Below are 24,314 nucleotides of genomic sequence, written 5' to 3'. Positions count from 1 at the left end.
ATAAATATATAAATTTGGTCTGAAAATTTTGATAGATTATGTATCCAAACATCTTTCTTCTCTCACTTTAGTGATTCCTGTAATTTTGCACTACAGCTATTCTGAAAGAGCATTTATAAATTTACAAAGCCAACCGCGTCCAAGTTAGGAGACACCAGAATAACTGAAGTCTGTGCAAAAATAATTCAAACCTCCTGCATGTCTACACTTAACCAAAACCTTTAGTTACATGACTGCATGCTGGTTTTGTCACAAGTTTCATAACATATGTCTCAAGTTTCATGATATGCAGAGGATGAGCAGTGACCACTACATAAGAAGCTCTTGAATAATCAGTTTTTCTCTACTGCCAATGTATGGTCCCATGAATTATTTCCTATGCACTATCCAAAGCATGTTCTGAAGAACTGGATAATAAATAAATAAATACATTTTCACAAGGTCATTCCTTGGATAGAAGCAACAGCCCATTGTGAGTCCCCCTGCCCCCAGGACACAGCATTTGCCATAAGTTTTCATTCATAGCTCGATGCACCACATTTTCAAAAGGTGAGTCAGTGTCACTTACTTTTTCAGATCCCCAGGGCATTTGGGAGACAGTTTGTAATTCAAACAGCAAATTATTAACTAGACAGCTCGTGAGGGCCATGGACCTCACTACAGGGTTCTGGAATTCAGCTCAGCAGGAAGAAAGAGGCAAAAATAGCACTTACACCATTGGTGTCTTGTTGCATGACATTGAATTGAGCTCTACTTTAGATTAAAAGGCATCCAGATGCCCACACCCTTAAAAGCCATTACAGTTGGCAAGAATTTGCATATTGCTGTCATTAAGCTGAGCACACTGTGGTGTAGTGTATAGCTGTATGTCCCTTGAGGTTTTCTCTTTCACTCTTGGAACACACAGCTGCCTAAGTCCTATGGGTTGTGATTCCAACCTGCTACAATCTGTGGGGAGGAGGATGCAGAAGAAATACAACTCCTTTAAGTGAAGTGTCAGTGCAGGACAAGCCATGCTGAGTTTTCTTGTCTTTATAAACAAGGTCTTGGGAGTATATACAGGTTCTCAGTGCAGGCAGATTTGTACCCACAGTAGAACATTATAATCCTTCTGCACCAAAGTACAAGTAAGCTCTGTCCAGACAACAAAAGATTCACTGCTTCTTCAGTTTGTTTTTAAATATAGCTTGGCAATTTTCACCAAAGCCTACATACTAACTGTCACATACTAACACAACATCTTATGGAAAAATCCTTTAAAGTTATAGATTTATTAAGTCTCAGTTATATTATTTAGAAACAACAAAACAGAAGTGCTCTGTTTGAGCACTAGATATTGCAGTCTTTCTTACCCCTTAGCTAAAATGGTATTTGCTATTATAACAGCTAATGTTAATTACTTAAAAGTGAAACTCAGTCTCCTGTCTTTTAATTTTTAGTCACCATTCTTAAGTAGGCACCACCATTCTTATCTGCACCAGAAGCTCAAACATGTTTTACGATTAAAGAACAACAAGCTAAAGAGTACTAACAGTGTATTGAGCAGGAAACAAAATATTTCCACTTCCCTGATGATGCTGCAGATGCTTAGACCTAGATGGAGCTGCTGAGAGCATGATGCAACTACTTATCATGCTGACATAAAGGCGAAATGCAATGATGGTTATGATGTCTGGAAATTATCAAGAAACGCAATGAACGCAATGAAAAATATAGCAGCAGATTCCTTGACATGGAAACAGAAGCTTCATATATACATATTCCAAGGAAATATTTAGTGTAAAAATATGAAGAACTGGTGAACACATAGTGAAGTAGACAAGTGATGAGTTTCTACAACAGTAGAAACTGTTCTGGCAGATTGTTCTTCAGTGGATGAGAGAGAGGGAGGACATCTGTAAGGCTCTAAGCATGGTTTGTACTGCATCTGAAACAGACCCTGAAGAGCAAAGATCTGAAACCTTTTCCGCTTAGTAAACTGTTCTTACAGACAGACAGTATCAAAATGCTCTATTGGCTTAGTGATCCCTCTTTGATTCTGTCAGCAACACAGTGAAGGTATGAAAAGGAGGCAGAAAAGCCTGTATGTGTACTGCCACATGTGGAGAGAACTCCAAGCTGAAGAAGCTCCCAAGCTGTTGGTCTACATGCACAGTGCTTTTTCAGATAGTGCTGAGCATGCTGAGCAATGAGCGTGTTCTACCCCAAACATGAGCCTTCTTGTGAAGTGCACCCTTCTTCTTGCCTGCTTCAGTTCCTCAGGAAACACAAATACTGAACTCCTCGAAAGGCTACTCTACATCCCCACGAGCTGTCCTTTCTAAATTAGGAAGCAAACACACATTCTAATAAGTACACATAAAGGATCTGTGGCAAAAATCATATTTCTTCCATGTAATTGGTTTTCTTTTAATTCTGAACTGAACGTTTATCATTCTTGTTAAACTGCTTCAAATAGGCTTTGAACTAGGATTTTAAAAAAATGCTAAATAATGAAAAAAATGCTATCCTATTTTACTGTCTGCATCAAGATTCAGAGAGATGAAGAACAGTGACAGCATGGATCTTCACTCATAAGCCTGGGACAATAGGTAAAATGACAGTGTGTAATTACTAAGAAGTGATATTAAGTTAAAACATATAGTTAAAGCAGTGCTATTGTATATGCATCCCTTGGTTTTCAAGGCAGTGTTTAAAATAAAAAACCTTCACTGAGACAGAAAAACTGCTATAGTTATATCATAGCACACTGAGTTGCAAACCCTTTAATGAAAGACATAATTCTTCTTCTGTCTGCATCATAGTATATTCTCATGCAAAACACTTTAATGCACCATGTAAATTATCTAAGACTTTCTTAGTATGTATTGCATTTCTTAATCATAGATATTGGGTGTAAAAAAAGAGAGAATTATGTGACACACTGCAAAACAAATTGCTTGGTGTTAGCATATACTGGGTCTATATTTGACAAATGCACGCACAGAAGGGTTGGATTTTTTTCTTAAATGTGCAGAACTTGCTTCTAAGTGCATATGTTATCAATGAAGCAAAAACTGTCTGATCTGAAATGCTGGTGGTCTGATTTTCAGCCAGCATCAGTTTAAAAGCAGAGGTTCCAGATAGTGTCCGGATGATCTATTAATTCTGAATTTCAAAATAAGCTTAATGTCTGGAAGAGTATGTATATAATAAACCAAATGTTTTCACCTACTTTTCCCATTCAGTTATGTTCAGTTTAGCTATAAAGGAGTTTTTAAAATGAAAATCTCATTTTCAGAAATAAAATGCTTTTGTTACCAAGTTAGCAGACTGGCTTATTTTATGTCTCACCAACTGAACACTAGAATGTAAATGGTGGACAACATGATGACCACCTTGTAAATTGTGAATTGCTCATAGATTTCCCTTTTGAGAACAGGATCTGATGAGACATGCTATCTAATGTTGACTGTCAAGTTTGATTGAAGGGGTTCCTTATTTACATTATATTAATGTTGAATAATGGGCAGTACTAAGCAGAGTGGAACTTAGCATATTCTACATTATTTATTTCATAAAATTTCATTCAAATAGATGAGACATGTGTTGGATGCAACCAGAAAACCACGTGCCACGCACTATCAAATAAGCCAGATTTTGTGAACGTCACACTCTTGTGGCCCTTGCAAAAATATAAATATATGTTCCAGTGGCAAGTACAGAGGAATAGGACCCCTCTAGACTGGTAGGCATTTAACATGGACTTCTGGGAATAAGACATACAGACATACACACTAAGAAAGCCATGATCCGGAATTTAAAAATTGATTGATTGCAATAATCACATTGAATCATTACAAATATTCTGTTCCACTTGTAATCTTTCAGTTCCCTGAAGACCAAGTTTCATAATGGCTTTATATGTGTTCTTTGTTAATAATATACAAATAGTGTTGCAGATTCTAAGACGTGTTGACTACCTAGAGGTATTGTTTTTCAAACCTTAGTGGCCTTTTAATTATGTTCAGAATCCAGGACTGGGGTGGAGGGGATGCACACACATGACAGTGATGCTAAGCTATGCCTCCCACTGTGTTTTATGTCCAATTTCTTTTAGTAGCACAAACTATAATAATATTGTGGGCTGTATTACTTAATGCAGAATGTTACTGATTAGAGCAAGCGTGGAAATATATGCAAGGAATTGTTAAGTAAAACATACATGCTAAAATGCACATTTATAAAACAAACAACCACCCCATTTTTAATTAACACAGACCTTAAAAAATAATTGATGTCCTTAGTGAAATGTAAATAGAAATAACATTGTAAAATAGTAAAATAGACAACATCAAAAGATAGTAACACATTTTTAACAGAACACAAAAGGATCTGACAGGAATTGCCTGTATATCTTCTGGTATTTTATTCATACTGTGGATGAATCACTGGCTGATGTTTGAGGCAGTTATTCATGACATGTCTGGTGGTGTTATGACCTTCCCTCTTTTATTGGTTTATTTGATGTTTGTGGTATTTTATATAATTGATTTATGCCTGGTGATATGTTTGGGAGCTTTCTAGTAATATACAATAGTCATTGTATGTCTGTAAGTGGTGTTACATATTGCTGTTTGTGAGCTTTCCTGGCCAGGCCACCATTGTAAATAAAATTTGTTCTCAATAGATTTTTATGTGGTTAAAGATTTTGACTGCTTGAGTGACTGATAGATTGACTGGAAAACACTTGCTAGCACCATATCAGGGTATTATAGAAAAATGTTTCATTTGTATTTCTGATTCAAATACTTCACAATTTTAAATCTTTAAAAGTGAAATAGGTATCATAGCAGTAGATGGTCATGTAGTTGATGTGTGGGGAATGCTCACAGAATTTAATAGCCTCCTTCATCTGGCTTGCAATAATGTTGCAGCATTTGGCTTATTCTTAAGCAATTATCCTCCTCATGCTTCCTCTGGTTTTATGATGAGTCCTTACTGAAAACTCTACCAGAAAGTAGAGCTGGAATTATCTTTTCCTCTCTCACTCTATTTCTCTCTCTGTTTCATTATGTCATTGTTTTTGCCTGCCTTCCTTCCTTCCTTCCTTCCTTCCTTCCTTCCTTCCTTCCTTCCTTCCTTCCTTCCTTCCTTCCTTCCTTCCTTCCTTCCTTCCTTCCTTCCTTCCTTCCTTCCTCCCTCCCTTCCTCCCTTCCTCCCTCCCTCCCTCCCTCCCTCCCTCCCTCCCTCCCTCCCTCCCTTCCTCCCTCCCTCCCTTCCTCCCTCCCTTCCTCCCCCTCTCCCCTCCTTCCCTTGCTTCTCTCTCTCTTTCATGATTCTAAGACAGAAATAACACATGAAAATGAGTAGTCCAACTACTACAGTGATGGCTTTTCAAAGAGAAAGTTCCAATTCCCTCCATAGAGATTGCAAAAATTTTCTATAACATTTTTTAATACAGGCCATGCTTTGAGTTTCTGCAACAAAACCTCTAAAAGTTCTATTAGCTCATACAAACTATTTTGCAATGTTAAGACAGAGAAATGATTCCAGTTTTTAGTTCATTACTGTCTGTGAACTTGTGCTAATTAACAGAGGCAACTTCTGTCCAAATGCAGAAGAGTTCAGAAAAGATGACAAATAACACAGATCTCTTGGCTGCACAGTGTTAGCAGTACCTCTGTTCTAAATTCTCATCTCATTAGCATTTCCTGAGTCTGATTAGCAGATGTTTAAGGGTCTTGGTCCAGACATAGTTTCATTCTATTTAAACAATCAAGACCCTGGCTTGTTATCTCACCCAAAAGCAATGCTCACTGTTGCACATTCAGTGCCTCTCTGAATGGAAGCTCAGCACAGGGTGCAGGTATGAGTTAGTATAATAGCTTTGGCTTTTAAAGGGAAAAGAGGAAAGGGAAGAGAGGGGATCTCATCTGATGAGCTGTGACCTTTTTTTGTTTTAAGAAACCTGATGAGATCAAAGCATAAAATCTTAAAAGTAATGCTATTTAACAGTAACCACTTTTCTCCATTACCAGACAACTTAGGTCACACTGAACACCACGGCTGAAATTATGAAACATACTGCCAACAAAAAGACTGTTGTACATACCACTTATTTCTCTCATTTCCACCCCACACCCCTCCTTGTTCTGTAACCTTATTCAGTTTACAAACTCAATAAAAAAAATGATGCAATTTTTCTTGCCGAGTTAGTTTTCTGCTAGTTCAGTGTTTTAAATTGGCTAACAGGGTACAGAAGTAGCACCAGAAGGGGAGTATGGCTTCCCCTATGGCTCTCTGGAGCAATGATGACATAGAAATGCTCAGGCTTATTTGCCTGCTTTGGATGCACTGAATGGTAACAGAATATCCTCATGTAAAATATGAGAGGAGGAAAGAAACTCAAAACTCAGAGACTTTCAAAACTTGATTCCAATATATGCACACAGGAAACTGATGAAGGTATCAAAGAACATACACAGAGGAGAGACAAGCTCAAATTCTTGACTAATTCCTAAGTATTCCTAGCTTCCAAAATAGTATTTTTAAACTTTTTATATTGTAATAATTTGATTTTTGATCAATCACTTCATTTGTGGAACTAGAATTTCTTCTGCTTTTTCTGTGAGAAAAAGGAAGTGGCTTTGGTTTAGAATTTCATAGCAGATTTGATTAGATTTTCCTTTGGCTCTGAGACAGCAAAGCAACAAAAGAGTGAAGACTAGTGGGTTAGTTGGTTTTCTGAAACATGTCTAAGGAACAGAATACCAGAATAATTTAATTAATAAGCTTTCTTATTGTCTGTGTGAATTTAAAAGATTATAACCAGTTGGGATTGTAACAGGATAAAACACACAAGGAAATAATCTTTAGAAACGTGGCCTTTCACATGATCTGAAAGTTAACATAGAAAATTAAATATCTGCAGAACCTTTACAATGACTGTAAGCTAAGAATCCCTTTTTTCTTTCTTTAAGCTCTGATCTAGAGCTATAACCTAAGATAAATCTTGTAATTTCCCATCCAACTTAGTAAAACCTCAAAGTACTCATGCAAATGCTGACAGTCTCCATTCTTGGCACACACACAGGCTTCCCTCTTCCTTCACACAAATGTGAGATTCTAGCCAGAGCATGCATTTTTGCTCAAAAATTTGGTGGGGAAAGTGATGCAAGGTCTCTTTACTCACTTTTCTGTACTTTGAAGGTGTGTGTCAGAGCACACATCTTTGATATGAAGAATACATACTTTGAGAGTAGACAAGTGAACACAGATTTATGAAACCAGATTAGATCAATCACCCTTCGAGCTCAGAATTCTGCCTTTGCCAATGGCCTATGTTAGGTGCTTCAAAGAAAACAGCTGGGTAATTACACAATGTCCTACATGGAGAAAAGGATGAGAGGACTGTTTCTTATCCCTGTGATCAGCTAACACCCTGGAGTATGAATTTGATGGCCCCTCCTAGTACATAAAATTACAAATGATATTGTTGGTCATAAAATTAGGAAGTCCCTTTAAAAATCTCATTACAGTATTTAACTCTTTGACCTCTCTAGGTTAACTACCATTCATGCTGTGAAAAGAACTATTTCATGTTTATTTTTAAAATAATACAGTAAGTTTCTTAAAGCCATTCAGGCTAACAATGGAAATACATTCTATGTGTACCTATAAGTGATACCCTTAAGTTTCTGATGTCTTGAACTCTTGAAAAGTATCTGGCTTTGTTAAAAAAAACAAACAACTTTAAACAAGAGAAATTATAAAAACCAGCTACTTACTTAACCAAGCACTCCAGCAAAGCTGAAGTTAATTTGTTGGGGGAAATCACAAGTCGATAGGTTTTGCTGTAATTCATGTTGGCTTACCTTTGAAGTCTGCTTACTCCTACATAAGACAAATTTCTGTTTCTTTTTGCCTTTCCTTTATTTTTAGTGCATATATTTTGGGCTGTGAAAACAGGCTCTGGGAAGGGCTGGAAAGAGCACACAGAACACCTTATGCAGCTCTGCTAAGCTGCTGTGTCTTCATGCCATCCCACCCTGCACTGCCTAGCTATGCTTATTTCCAAATCTATCTAGTTCAAACAATAGCAACTGTGCAATCACCCACGATGATTTTGGAATGCAAACAAATACACATAGAACACTGCACTGAGAAAATCAAACTACCACTGACACCAGGGGGTTTTGTTCAAGCTGCAACCCTTTCACTCACAATGCTTTCCTGAACATTGTTTAATAAGCTCCTTTGGCCAAAAGAGAAAATGTGAGGAGAGAAGGAATAACACATCTTTAATTAGAAAAATTCAAATCAGATCTTAATTTAATTCACTATACCAGCAGCCATGATTAGATCTGCATCATGATATATCTCCAATACTATCAATTTTCATAAATGCAAACTTTCCTGAATATGGTTCTGATGTATCCTGACATTTTAAAATATGTCCTATTGTCCTTTTCTGTGCAGCAGACCAAGCACAGAGTGTTCAGTCCTATATCACTGTCACAGTGGTATTAGACCAGATGGCTGCTTCCTCGCAGAATCAAGAATTAGAGATAATTTATGCCGTTCACTGTTATTAGAATGTAAAAATATAAAGAGTTTGCAGCAGGCATACATGAAAAGCTGCTCAGATCCATCAGTGACACCCTGATGAAAACTCATTCATCGTGTTACTGCACTCTTAAAGGTAAAGTCTGATTTGGTGAAACTATAGTTATAGTGCTGCTTTGGTGGGGAAAGAATATTCAGAGTCGGGGAAAAAGTTCAAGAGCTGCTTTCTTTCTTCTGTGTTGCAAAATAATTCTACTACACAATCATTCACATATATGACAGTGATTTTTGTGTCATGGTGAATTAAGCTAAAAATGGAAGCTTTCTGTTAATCAATACAGGAGAATTAGGACATCATTGCCATCTGCAAATATACTTGCTCTATCTGTATGTATAAGTGCACTGCAGTGCATGTCAAAATACTGAAGAGAAAGGATATCTGCCCACTCATTTATTTGGTCTGGGCTTACTATAGGTAAGAATCTTGTTGTCTATATTTCAATCAGCTGAATAATTTGATAAAATTAATATTATTCATGCAGCTGATTCATTTGTAAGGTCTTCTCTATTCAGGAATTAAAATGTCTCAGGTGCCAACAACAAGGGAGAGAAATAAAAGGAACATAGGCATCTTGTGTACCTTGCTGCAGTAATTGGTATAAAAACAACTAAAAAAGAAGAAAGAAAAATTTTCACTGGCATTTTAGTGAAATGACACACTTACTCTATGTGATCTTGGGAAAAAAAATGCATAACTGACAAATATTTGGGCCACTTTAAATTAATCTTTAACCTATACTAAGAAACATTACTAGGGACAGATTTCCTTTTGGCTATTTGTGTGTATATCATTTGTATTTTTGGCATACAATGAAAGTATTGTGACTTTGAATGACTGACTAGCACTTTATGAAAGTCATTACTTTTTTATCAAGAACAATATTTGTAACATAATGTGTTCTTAAACTGATCAGGACAGCAGGAAGCAGCTTAGTGGATCACTTATCTTTATTTTGCAATTTAACCTATGTTATGACAGGGAACAAAAATTAGATAATTTATAATTTTCTGTCAGTGTTGCATACTTTGGTGTAAACTTGTAACTACTTAGTGTAACTGAACAGTAAGGAGGTTTGGCTGCCAAATAAAACTGAAGAAGATTAGCTTAGAGCATGATGAATTACTATCTGACTGTTAGAACCAGATCACAAAGTTCTCTTGTTTCCTGACCAGTGTTGTTGATGACTGGGTTTTTATTCTGTAAAATTCCTAGTTCTAGTTTTATTAAAATAAAGTCTATCAGAATAGCAGATAGTTGTTATGCAGGAGCAGTAACTCGCATAATATGAGATGGCATTTCTTTCCAGCTCTTGCTGCTCCGCTGGTTCTAATAGCAACCTGGAGCTCAATTTCCTCCTCAAGAACATTGCATTTCATGTGGAATGTCAATTATTAAAATGCAGTGTCCCGTGTCTTACTTTTCACTAGATGAATTCATTTGCAAATTTGCTAATTTATGTAAATGATCCTTAACCTGTAACTGGCTGGTATTTATTTCTCAGTGCCTCTTTTCAGTTCAAAAATGTATACAAAGAATATGGTGCCAACAGCACGTATGTTAACTACCTTGTCCCACTGTTCCAAACCCCAAAGATTTTATTTCAGTGAAACCCAGAGAGGGTATGATGCTTCTTTCCACTGTTGCATTTTAAATAACATTACACCACTCAGAATAGGTAAATGGTCTTTAAAAGATCAATTAAAATACCTCTAATAATTATTATTGGTGCTAAGTATAGTTTTAGTACAGTATCTTTGTGAGAAGACATGAGCTGAAACTCCTTGACTTTTTAATTTGATTTTCAAGTTTCAATTTTTTCAGAAGGTTGTTGTTACTTACAATGGGCCAAATCACAGCTCCTAAAATTTGACCATTCCAAAATTTCAATGTTTTGCAGCTAAAATTCTCCCCTGCATTTTAGAAATCAATTAAGAAAGACAGGGAATTCCCTTCAGGTAGTCAGCTCTCCAGCCACAACTCATTCTTTTCCTGATGAAATACAGCATGGATGCCATTCTGGATTTATCACTCTGTTTCTGGTTCCCTCACGAGCATGTCCAATGTGCGCCCATAAATGTTTGTTTCACTCTCCAAATGATCTCAGTTAGTTCAAACTCCTCCTGCCTGCTTGCAGTTCTTCTGGATGCAGAAACATAAAGAAAACCTCAGCTAAAGATGTTAATTTTTTTCTAACCTCCCTGCTGCCCACCCAATGATCTCAGGCACCACTGATGGTTTAGAACTTGTCAATGAACCTAGTCCCAATTGGGGATTTTTAAAAAACCTGGAATGAGGCAATTTTCCTCTGTGTTGTTGTTACTGTTCAGTAACTTCCCAGAGTCCAATTAAAACGATCCAGATTCCCCGTGGTGTAATTGCAGGCAGAACTCCATTGATTTCAGTGACCTGTGAATGGCAGACGGAACTGTGGCCCGAGGTCTCCTCTTGACAAACCAGCTACAGCTTGCTTTGTCGTGGTTATTATCTGATTTCCATGTCCTTGTTTTATATGCTCCCCACACGGAGTAGGTGAACAAAGCTCCATTTCACAGTCAGCTACAGAGAACATTCCTGGCCAGCATGGAGGCCCCACGACCAGGACTTGGCTCTGAGCTTGGTCTGCAGGGCACGTATCCTTTCCAGTGCTCCTGCCCAATGGGCCACCCCCAAGGTCCTTGTGGGAGACTGTTGCTCCCTTCAACTTCTTACCCCAAGTTTTGTTTCCCCAGGATGCAAGGAAGGGAGAGGAATGAGGTGCTGCCAGCTGACAGGTCAACCCCAGCATGTTCTTCCGGAGCTGGAGCAGTCTTGGGTCTCAATGTTTAGATTGGCTTCAGAAAGTGCAAATCTGAGAAATGTTTGGCTGCTTTATCGCTGTCTCAGCATTCAGATTGCTAAGAGACAATCTCCAATGGCCACTTGCTGTGTGTCCTGCAGACACTTTAGCACAAAATCAACATCTCCAGTATCACGCACTCACACTAGGAGGTTTCAGGTATTTCTTTTTGGTTCTGCTAAGATAGCAGCAGGGAAGACTACTACAAATGTAATTTTGGAATTGAAAATTCACTCATTATATTTTGTGGCACCGGTTACCTGCAAAAATACAAATATCTGCGATTCAAAGTAGCCTTTGAGCTACTGCTTATATTTCTCCACAAAGGACATTGCAGGACAGTGTCTCTTTAAATCTACCCTGAAGATATCCCTCCTGGCCCAGAAGATGCCAAAATGACTTGATGATTTATTTATGTGGAGCTTGGCAGACCATAGTCCAGATTGTGGCTGAGGCTGAATTTTATGAGCATTCCCCCTAGTGAGTATATTTAAAAATTAAAAAAAAAAAAAAAAAAAAAAAAGAGAGTCTTTACAGAGCTTGGCATGAGATTCAAGCAAATATTATCAGGAAGCAGAATGACTAGGAAAACTGTTTTGGGACAGAATATAAATATTAATTTATCTATAATATTTTGTGTCTAGAGAATTAGAATTTTCTCTTGATCTTCAAAAAATTAGGAAAGTGAAGGAGGCATTTCTCATCTCACCAGAAGCTAATGCTTGCTCTGGAATTTTTTTAGCATCTGCATCTTGGCATTTTGTGCTGGGAACTGGCATTTTTGTCCACAGAAAGATGGATGTCTCATTGTCATTCCAGACCATACAATCAGCATGTTGGTGCAATGATGTAAGAAAGCAATTTTCTGCCCTATTTTATTGATTTATAGTATTTTAGTAAAGTGATAAAAACTTAATGCTAGGGATAAAAAGGAGACCCATCTGATCTAGAGGCAGCAGAAAAGAATAGAAAATGAGGAGGATCAGGCATTAACGCTTGCTTGCCGTGTTTTCTAAGGTCTCTCCTGAACTAGACCATTAACTAAGTTATGAAACCATGTCTAAACTCTTTGACTAAGATATTTTCTAGGCATTAATCCCTTTTATCTAGATACAACTTGGTTCAGGACTTTGTGTTTGTGAAGCAATACACACACAAGCACAAGCAAATCCTAAAGGCCACAGCAACAAGGACAAACGTCAACAATCCTGACTTCTTTGGGCTGGGAGGCTCAGCACTGGGGAGACAGATCCAAGGACACTTTTGCATAGAGGGAATCAGCCACAAGCAAGAATGTGGGTTTACAGCACTTTGTCTGCTTCACAGCAATTCCTCCAGCAGCCTCTCCAAGGGCTGTTACACTCCCCTGTGCTAAGTTCACATTTATGCTTCCTGCAGGGGAATTCCTGAAGCAGACAAGCCCTGAAGCAGAAACACCTGCATCCTTTGGGGAACCTCTTTTGGGATAGATCATTATCCTTGTGGCTCAGAATAGGGGCTCCTGCTACACCCACACAAGGAGAATGGCCTTGATCCCCTGTCTCCTTCCCTAACACCACAGAACAAGCTCCCTCAAGTCCAGGTCTGAAAAACCGAGCTTGTGCCAATTTATAGCCAGGTCAAAGTGTGCTGGAAACCAGTTCAGCTGCAGCTATATTGCACATGGTTCTTGGATGTTTTAGACAAGTGGATGTATGTGGGATGTCAGTAAATGAAAGCTGGAACATGTTAGGAAACAGCTTTTCCATTCACAAAGGTATCCCTCACTTTTTTCCAGACAGTATAGGGAATATTCCAGAAGCTCCCTTCAAAGGAAATTCAAAGGTAGTCTTGACATTTATTATGCTGTTGATAAATCAAAACCAACAGGAAGAACACCCACAATGGCTACCCCCATTCCTTTTATATATTTTTTTGTTTGTCTGTTTGTTTTGCTTTATTTAGTTGTTTTAGGTTTTTTGTTTTGTTTTAATTTTGTTTTATTTATTTGGTGGTTTGATCTTGTTTTGTTTTGGAGAATTCTTCACACTGCAAAAGTAATGGAAGAATTTTATCTTAAAGCCAACCACCAAACTAACCCTATGAAGTCAGACCTATTCTAATTCAACAAGTGAATTGTTTTTTGTGCCCTGGGAGGATCCCAGCTATGAATTAAGTTGTATACAGCACAGGTATCTTCAGGCCTGGGAGTCCCATGTGAAACAAAAGGAATGCCAGTGTCACAGCCACCACCAATCAGTGGTGACTCAGAGCTCCTACAAGAAAACTGCTTGCTACACTGTTGTCCATGGTTGGAAACAGGACCGCAAATGCACAAATTCTTGCAAATTCACTGCTCCACTTCTAACCAAAGTTCTTTCTAAAGGATACACTTAAAGAGGTGAGAGTGTATGTCTGCTGGTGAAACAATTTCAGAGGACTGAAAATTACCTCAAGACTTGTGGTCAAAAGGGCACTGCATGGAACTCACACAGCTGGTGGTACTGCCAGGGAAGCAGATTTAAAAGCCAGAAGGCAGTGGTAAGTGGTAAATAGTAAATTGTAAACTGATTTCACATGGTAAACTGCCCAGGCCTTTACCTTGGTGGTACTGTACTGTGTATTTTCAGTGATTTTGGGGCACTAAGCTAACTTCACAAGTCCTGAAACAGCAACTGAGTGGGAATGAATTCTATTTGGTGTATATTAAGCTCAAATTCAGTGAGGGTGGTAAAAATGGAGGTACAGCTGTTCATACAGGCAAATTTAACCTCTATCCCTGTCATCAGTTTTCTGCTGGGAAAAGGAAAAATAAGAGTTGCTTATAGAAAGCAATGCATTGCTCTGGCAGGCTTGGATCCACATACCCTGCTGAGATATCATCAGTGTTCTAACTCACTTGCAAGAGAGGGAGAAAAATTACCAAGCAACTTTGATTTGCACAGGTGACCCAAGCTAATTACACAGTTACCAAACAACTGCATGGGAGGATTAACACAACCTGGTCTGTAATAACTTCCAGTGAAGCTACTGTGTATTTAACCATGTAATAACATGCATTATTTCACAGTAACTATGCAAGAACTCAAGTCAACAGAGTATGCTGCACAAACAGAGCAAATCACTGGTAAGCTAAAGAGGTCGGAGTGTTTCAAGGAGTGACATGAGTTTTATTAGATGGATGGTTTTCAGGTTTTTATTAACAGCCTCAGAGGTTTGGAGCAGAGCCATAACACTGCTGGAGGTGCTAAAGAAGAAGCTCTCAAGACTATTGAAAGAGCTTCCAAGCACAGAGGCATCAGCTCTCATGGGTACATTTATATGCCTTTTAACTCGAGGCAATCCAGAAAGCAGATTGTCTTTTGTTCCCTCAGAGCAAGCATCAAATTTTGTTTGTCCTGTAAATAAGCCCTTGCCTTTTTTAGCTAGCAGAACCAGCTTCAGAAGCACTTTAAATAAGCCATCTTGCCTACAAAATACAGACCTTGTACTCTGCTTCAAAATCCACTGACTTGTGCTTCAGACACCAAGGACAGGAACACAAAGTGCCAATGAAAATGAGAGTACTCAGCAAAGCAAGCATAGACCATGGAAGAGATGTAGTCCAGCACACTGAGACTGCATTTTTAAACAGACATGGACAAAGAAACCATTAAGAAATACGAAATAAGGAGATATTGCTTTATAGTTAATGTAACAGCAAACAATGTTTTGATTAATGCCTTCCCATTAGTGTGCGGACAAGCTAGATTGTGTTACAGGATTATGGGCTGGGTTGGTAATGCAAAAGAAAAAATACGCTCAAAACTGCAGAAACAACAGTTATGGCTCATGGGTGACACCACCAGAGACAGCTGAGAGACATTATGAACTGGAGCTCTCTAAATAATTATAAATACCTAATTGTTCATATATATTTGCATTTGTAAATTAATCTCTTTTCATGCTTCTATTTGTGTTGAATTTCCACACTGAAGTAATGGCATGTCTGCTTGTTAAAACATTCACAGAAATAACCCACATTAAGAAACTGAATTCTGAGCTCCAGATACTGTGGGTTCAGGACCACCCGCTCACAGTCTGTGGGCAGGAAGTTACTGAAGCCATTTGACAGAATTTTGGTCAGTAATTAAATCTGCAAAAATTTCAAGACAACTGGCAACAACCTGCAAGATGCAGAGCACAGAGCTTTAACAAAAGAAGTGCGGAGAAAAGATTTGGGGGTGTTTGGCTATCACAGGAATGGAACCAACATAATGACCCGGGAGGTCCCTGAGTATGATACATCCTGATTGTCCTGAATTATGGGCTGCACTCTGTATGCAACAGCACACAATGCTGTATTTTAAAATGCTTCTCTTAATCTTCTGCAAGGGAAGCGTCTGCCAGAGCATTTAAAACAAATGGCTCTAAATCTTGCCTGATTAGACTTAAATGCACCTGCAACCCACCTCCCCCTACGCTGCTCTAGTGCTGTATAAATCTGTGTACATACTTCTCATTGCTGGAAAGATACAGCAACACTTCATGATGCCCTCTTTCTGTTCTAATGCTGCATGGCAGTTGCTTGCTTTGGGCCCCAGCTCTTACCTACATCTGTGCTTACTGAAGTGAGACTTTAATTTGTTACACCATGCCAAGGTATTAATAGACAATTATTTATTGCAAATCTGAACCATTTATACTGTTTACTGGCTGACACAATGTAAAATTTTGATCCAAATGTTAATGTGTCCATGACATTGCATAATTCTGTTCCATGCCAAGGTTTTTTCTTCCCTAAATGAATCGAACTTGCAAAATAAGGAAATAGAGTTTTTAACGGATGAATGGTTTACAGTCTCAAACTTATAAGACTGCTTATTTCTACAAATAATGGAAAACTGGCTAATTAAAATAGCACCAAAAATTAGAAAAAATTAGGATTTTATTGGGGGCAAAATTATAGGTAGAAAAATGGAAATAACTTGCAGAATACTTAAGGGTAACTGAACAAATTTTATGGCAGTTGTTTTAGGACAATTAATTTATTTTTTTTTTAGTGGGCATCTTTGAAACCAGATAAATATATCTTATAAATATCCAGTTGAGTAGAGTATAGATAAAAATTACCTATTCATAAAGAGCTGTATGAATAGAAAAGCACTTCAAAGACTCAAAGTGTCTGGTGAAATTAGTTTTAGAAATAGTTTTTGCAGTAGGAAAAGAAAAATAACATTATAGATAGGTAGTTTTCATTACAGAGAACACACAATTTAAAGTGTTTACTACCTCAAATTTAGATCGCCTGCCTTTAATACAATCTAGACATGGAATCCTCTTTAACTGATACCTGCAGAAATCTTCAAAATTCAGATGTTTGAATTAAAGTCATACTCTTCTAGAACTCATTCATCTTGACTTTTTCTACTGAATTGTTATTAAGTTAATCTTCTTCCAGCTTTGCAAGCAGAGAGATTGTTATGATAGAGAGTTATAAGACAGTTATAATTAAATCTCACATAACTATATTTAAGTAATAATACCCAAAATCTGCGGTCAACTCAACCTACAAAAGTCATTTAAAGCCTTTGTAATTTTTTTTTTTTTTTTTTTTTTTTTTTTTTTTTTTTTTATATGGGCAAGATTACACTGGAAAGAGCTCTAGCAGATAGACCAGACCTAATTTAGTACCAGAATATATTTGATCAAGAAAAAAAGTAATAATTACCATTTCATTCACCCTGGAAAGCTGCCCTTGTTAAAAACTTCATCTGGGGAACAGCAGAATGACTCAATTTTCCCCCTACGCTTTTGTTTCTTTCAGATTTGGCAAGCACATAAAAGGCCCCAGAATCATTCTGGGATGTCAGAAACACTAATAATGGCCCTACAGGAGTAATGGTCTTATTAATATGGCAGAGATTTCTGGCTCACAAGCTGTGACCCCATGGAAGCAATGGTAACAGATAAGATACAGGGAGATGCATTTCTCTATGTTACAGCAGAATAAAACCAGCCAGTGTGACTTTCATGCTGCATAAAGGAAAACAGACACTGCAGAGCTCTGAGATCTGTGGAACAGGTGGAAATAGAGGAGCCCACCACTAAGTCATAAACCAGGGATTATACAGATTTCAGGATTATGGATAAGGATTTTTATTGCACCTAAAGTGCAAAAATCAGGCTGATAAGGGAAACCTGCTAAATTACTTCCTTTTTTATTGCTAGCTTAAGAAGTAAATTATGTATCAATTATATATTATTCCATGTCTAAATAGAATAGCCTGTCATCAACCGAAGTACTGCATTTGGTGTTGTCAGTGGTTTAGCACTCTAGGCAAGGCATTGCAGTAGCAGATAGGCTGCCCAAACATCAGTTGATTCTTTGGAGTTCTTTAGAAAACAAATATAAGAATAGTTATTTTGGGGCCTATTGTAGCTCTTTGTAATATATGACTGCAATAGACAGACAGAGCATGCAGTCAACAACTCCAGTGACAAATATGACATTGTGAATCTGGAAGAAATAAAGAACAAAGAAGTAGGATTTTGATTACTACCCCTCTCTCCAAGTATAACAATCAGAGCTGTCCCAAATGGTCCCTGTTCCTGCTATGAATTACAGAACTTTTTATTTTTGATTAACATGTAGTCACACTGAGATGTCTTTCTGAGCTACCAAGATACACACGATGTATATTAATGACAGGATGCAATTTTTATTATTATTGTTCTGTAATGCAGAATGTGTCCAACAATGTTTTGTTTATTATTCATAATACACAATGAGAGTAGACATCAGAATGGCTCTTTTGGAGAATTCACATGCTAGGCTGCAAATGTGTATTAACAATAGCACACATTTCTGTGTTATGGTTTCATAAAATGCATTTGCATAATATGAAATCATCATCCCAAATGTGAAGTAAAAGGCCTATGAAAAATAGTTACTTCCCATATACTACACAATGGCTGATTTTAATCTTCACTGTCTCAGATGTTAGACTGGTTATTAGGGATTTTTTTTATAATGGGAAAAAGCTTAGCCTATCATTCAGAATTAAGTCTTGCAAAATGAACCAATCAAACGAGAACCTTCTGTATAGATGGTTTGCTGGTAATTTGCATGCACACTTCATTTAATATTCTTCCAGGCTGGGATGTTCCTTCCAATATCATACTAGAGATTGAAATAAACAGGAAATGCCATCAGGTCTGGCCACACAGCACTCCAGGGGCCTTTGCATGCAAAATGTGCCATGGGAGTGGAGCAGAAACTAACTCAGTGTAGAAGTCCCTAGAACTACCAAGCCACCTTTTGGGCTCAGCGGGAACCTTTGCAAGAATGGGATGCTTTCAGATTCTACTGTCCAATGAATCCCAAGAAAGTTTTCTCCCAGTTTGACTGGAGAAACGGGTGAGTCTGTTTTAGTGTTTCTTCCATTTAACTGCAGCCACTTGCAGGAAAAGATTGTCTGGGTAGTTGTAACTTTCAGGTGTTGTAATTAAGGCTGTATAAATCCTGCAACTACAATTTCTGTAAAGGGGAAAAACGATTTCTACTTTTCTTCTTTATGAAGAAACATGGTATTTTTCACCTTGGCTGGTACTGTGCTACTTTTTTAGACAATTTGACTTTTGAGTTGCCTTTGATACATATGCACTCTCAGTGATTAATGATTAATTAGAATTTTGCTAATGGAAAATAAATTTAATAGCAATGAGTGTGTGAATTACATTCCCCTTTTAGCTCAAATTATACCATTTGCATTTTTATCAATAAAAGCCTAGGAATTTTCTTGTTGCTATGCCAAATTAACAGTCTTAATTATATTTAAGGCTCCAGTCCTTCATCAGATATTGTCTGGTACCCTGCTGCATCCACACCTGTCCATTGCACCTTGCCAGCTCTGAAGTTCTCTTCCTTCCTTAGAGCATTGTCTCTTGGTATATGGAAAATGTCAGGACTCAGTTATCTACCCAAATTTCTGAGCTCTATGGCCTACGGTGGCTTGTTTAGACACTTAGCTCTTTGCAAATTAATGTGTATGGAATTACTGGAATATTATCTTTGATGGGGTGCAGATTATAATTCTTACTTTTACACAATGAAGTAGCTTGTAAATTAAAGGAGGTAGAAGTCTCCAGGAAAATAAATATGAATCTGTTTTTTTTTCACTGGAGACTTCTACTGATTTACAAACCATCAAAAAATATAGCTTCTACAGCTGCTAGGAATCACAGCTTGTCTAGTCACAATCCAGTACTCCAAATTTCAGCTGAGACTGAGAATAGTAAAATAAACTCTTTCTACAGCAAAGGATGATAGTTATTCTTTTTATTCACCTGCTCTTTATATCAAAACAGACAGCTAATCCAGGTGAATATACCTACATTTGTCATTGCCAGTGAATGCAAAACATACAAAATTCACATGAAGAAACATAATTCCACCTTTTCTAAGTTTCATTGTATTATAATTTATTTATCTCTAAGGTGGCATTTTCAGACATGGGTACTAATACTATGCTATAGTTATTACCAATCAATGAATGAGCAAGTCAGGAGAAAGAAAAGAATGCATTTTAACAGTGATTTCCTTTTTAATGATTAATTTGTTTGTGCTGCCCATCAGACCTGTGCCAAGCTATTTTCTGAGATTTACTGTCACCCTCTTGTCACAGACAGCAGATTATAGGAAGAGAGTAATCTCCAGTACTGGAAATAGAAGGCAAGGAACTTGACTACTTATCTAAAATCAGCACCTTCAGAACTCCCACAGGTTTCTTTCACCTGTTGCCATGTCTGTGGATGGATCAAGACAGACACTGCTCAGCTACCAGCACCATTCTGTCACATCAATCCAGATTTTTATCCAGTTTCATCCAAACTTTTACAGCTGAGAAGAGCGATAGATGAACGGAATGGCACCAGGGGAACGGCATCTGCCAGAGTTTGTAGAAAGCCCAGACCATATTTGAAAGAAGAGAACCTCTGCTACTGCCCAAGATGAGAAAAGAGAGATGCCACCCCCTGCAATAATTACTGGGCAAATCTCCACTGCCTGAGCTCTGCCTGGAAGCATTGCCTAACAACTATTGCTCCCAAGTGACACACACACCTCTTAAAAGGATGGTGTCCTGACCAACTGCTGCTCCAAAGAGGACACTTATAGAGCTGGAAGGAGAGAAGGTGTTATGCTGCATCCAGATAACCTCAATCTAATCCTGATGTTGCTTAGGGAGAAAGCACTAAGAAGGGGAGGCAATGAAAATGTAATTTAAATAGTTTTTTAAAAGCCTGGAGGAGAAAAGCAGGTTTGGGGGTTTTTTTGGTTTGGTTTTTTTTTTTTCATGTTGCTGTTGACATTAAGAACAAGATCTATTTCACACATCTAAGAAACACACAAGATATTGTGTATTTTCTTGTAGGGCATCTGACTTGTGCTTCTCATGACATCTCCACCAAGATTCAGAAAAGGTGGGTTTTTTAACCTCATGCAGTGGTAGAACTGCAGCAATGAGGGTAATTCTGGTCTGCCTTACAGGAATGCAGCCATTCTGAAATCATCAGAGTTTACAGGAAAGCAGAATTTGGCTGGCTAGCAAACAAGAGTGTTGCATTTTTAAACCCAATGTGCTCCAAAAAATGTGCCAAAAATTTTTTGAAAACCCAGACTCTCTTTTTGCACATGAAAACAATGAGAGCAATTAATGATGCTTTTAACTCCCTTTTTTGTTTGTAGGCACAAACAAGTAGTTAGACATCTAAGTAGCAGAAGCACAATATTGTGAGCACAAAAAAGAGTTTATAATTATATTATAATGTGTGGCAAAGAGACAAAAGGAGGGAGATGATAAAAAAAATGGCAGGCAATGAAAAAGAACCTAGAAATGTATGAAGTTTTCTACAATCTGAATTTAAAGTTCAACTTTTTATCTGGCAGTAATTTATAAAAATAAACAAGAGGATAACAGCAGGAACATGATGTAAGGAAGTAAATTTGGGGCAAAAATAGCAAATTAGCTTTCTAATGAAGTACAGTAGAGAGGTATATTGCTACCTTTAAATATTAAGCTATTCCAGTAAGGTGTCTTTTTAAGGTGTGATATAATATTTTTTGCTCATTTTAATAGAAACAATAAAAATGAGATACTAAAAGACACCATTACTTGTGAAAGTAAGAAGAATTAAGGTCTTCTACTCTCAATGTAAGAGACCACCATCCCATCACTGCTGCTGCTCCAAATCAGCATTTATATATCACCATTTATATATTTATTTTTAACCACATAGGGTGAAAAGCAGTGACCTGCATTTCAGGTGAGACTGGTACACATGTGAACTCTGCATGTGTATGGTTAAAAACTACTTTATTTCTGGCAAAAATAAATAGCTGGCAGTAACTGAACTCTCTCTTCATTGAAAGAATGCTATAGGGCTGGATATAGCCATTGCAATAGTGCAATAAAATGAGATGAGCTTAAGACTACCAGATGGTACCCTGTACAGTGCCTGAAATAAAATGGAGAATTAGGGTGCCCTAAGGTGTGCACAGGGAAGGCAATTACATGAAATAAATGGGCCTCAGGCCTAGATGATGCTCAAGTATGCCACACAGGAGACAGACAGTACATCTGGTGAACAGATTTTATCACACACTGGAAAGCTATAAAGCATGCTGTTGAATTTCAGATCTGGGTTTCACAATGACATTTTACCTGTGTTGGTATTCAGTGCTGTTTATTTTTAAAGGTGCTGTAATCTCAATGATGTGTTTTAAAAGTCGTCAACATTGTTTTCTGATGTGCTCAATTTTTTGGACAGATTGATGTAACACAATGCTTTTTGATGGACAAAACTCAAACTACTTTGGCTTTAGATGATCATGTTTTTATTTAATACATCACGTTGCTGATGTGATTTGAGTAATATGGTTATACTTGTCAGCACTCACTGCTTGGGAGAAAGCCAGTATGTTTTTAAAGTTAACTCCCACTTCTCCATTTCATTGCAAGGTCTCACTGTCTATAAGCCAGCACAAATTCCTTGAGATTTAAAGCAGATATATTAGATTATGTGAGGAAATCTACTAGAGTGAATCAAAGCAATATTTTACCTTCAACTAATGAAGATACTTCACTTGCTTTTGTAAAATTCCTGCTCCATTTGACATGAAGATCTTTTTAATTTTACATTTGTCATCGCAGCATTAAAACTCTTAAAGGCACTATTGAGAGCAACATTCATTCTGTGATATTAAGACTTGTTTTTGTTTTTTTTAATGAGGAAATAATTTAGAGCTCTGCTGTTTTTGGTATATCTCTCCCTCTAATTCCTTCCCTTTCACCTCTCTCATATAAAGCTACCAAAGGGAGTTTAAAATGCTCCCAAACTTGCATAGAAGAAAAAATTTGAGAGATTGTAAGGTGAATTTTCCTGACAGAAAGATCTATGGGCTGTGAAATAGTCTCTATGGAAATGGTGAAAGCTCCATTCCCTTGAGACATTTAAAATTAGAAGAAACAAAGCACTAATACACTCTGAGGATATAATCCTGTTCTGGCTCCCTGTGGACAGACTGAATATTTCTAATATCTGGAACTCTCTATATTATTACTGTTCATCATGCAAAACTACAGTTTAAAAATGTTAAGGGTTTGACTTGAAGCTTGCTTAAAGAATAAAATTTACTCATAATACTATACTGGTATAACTGTAGTTTTATCAGTATAATTGGTGTATCTGAGTGCCACCTCTCTAGTAAGTGCCTTGTTTGGGCTATTGTGTTCCAATTCTAAAAGCCATAGAAGCACAATAACAGGGGTAGAATTCTACACTAAGCTGCCCTTCCCAGCCTCTGGTAAGCTGAGAAACTTGTAATTATTAAGTTCCAGATGGAGGAGAAATGCATAAATGCAGGCATGATGTAGCAAATTTCCACAGAAATTTATTGTCAGATGTATATGCCATAGAAGATGGATATTGGTGACAAAAACAAAGTTTCACTTACAACAAACAACAGTGACCTCACCTGCAAAATGCAAGTGAAAGTATTTGTGTTCAAGGCACGGACAAACTCAATTTCAGAGTTTTTTCCTTATGTCTAAACTGCCTCTTAACCCCTTCCTTCTAACTCCCTCCATAATACTTTTGGATTTCCTTGCTCTTATTATTGTAAATTAATATTGAAAGACAGGAAAGCAATGGGAAAGTTTTATGGGATTTTTTCTGAAGTAAATTAGGTACTTCACCAGAGTTCTTCCCCTGAATGTACATCTACAGCATAAAATCATGCAAAACTTCTGGTCCATAATTTGAAGCAATATTCAGTAGCATTTTTGAGAAGACTGCTTGGGAGTTCTCTTAATTGTAGGGAATTTACTGCAGTCAGGATTGAGAGGAAGCAGGGATTCGCAGTATTTTCATAGTTCAATTAAAATTGTGGCACAAACTTTGAGTTTTGGGTATCAGCCTAAGTAAATTTTCAAGGGAAACAAAGCTTTATAAAGTATTAGCAATGACAAGTCCTTAAATAGAGCAGTGCAGCTGGGCAATACTCTGTGTACAATTAGAGCTGCCAAACAGTGCCTTTCAGCCACCAGTTATTCAAAAGCTCTGCTTGTCCTGCTATGTCTGCAGTTCTGTGTTTGACTAAGAGACAGTCCTGAATAGATCCTGAACAGGCTGCTGAATAGGAACAGCTCTTTAACTAAGCAAGACAGGAAGAGATGAAGAATATAAATGTGAGGAAGAGAGAAATAAAAAGAAGGGAAGAGAAAGATTCTTAGCTGGCACAGATATTCTCACTAGCCAGCTCCATAGCTTTGCAAATCCCTCCTCACTCACACACAGCCCCCGGCTCAGAGAAGAGCCTCATCAGCCAGAATTTCTGTTGTGTAACTTCAG

At 37.5% G+C, this 24,314-nt stretch overlaps 1 long non-coding RNA gene across 1 annotated transcript; it reads left to right on the top strand.

Annotated features, from left to right (window-relative positions):
- Positions 1-13,582: 13,582 nt before the first annotated feature.
- On the top strand, positions 13,583-22,635 carry LOC139797648 (uncharacterized). The gene is made up of 2 exons (XR_011726537.1): positions 13,583-13,964; positions 17,230-22,635. It is a non-coding gene; the product is annotated as an uncharacterized lncRNA (long non-coding RNA).
- Positions 22,636-24,314: the final 1,679 nt, after the last annotated feature.

Source organism: Heliangelus exortis, chromosome 6 (genome assembly GCF_036169615.1).
Source record: "Heliangelus exortis chromosome 6, bHelExo1.hap1, whole genome shotgun sequence".
Taxonomy (NCBI): Eukaryota; Metazoa; Chordata; class Aves; order Apodiformes; family Trochilidae; genus Heliangelus; species Heliangelus exortis.
The sequence above is the reverse complement of the archived record's forward strand: the minus strand, read 5'-3'. Positions and strand labels throughout refer to the sequence as shown.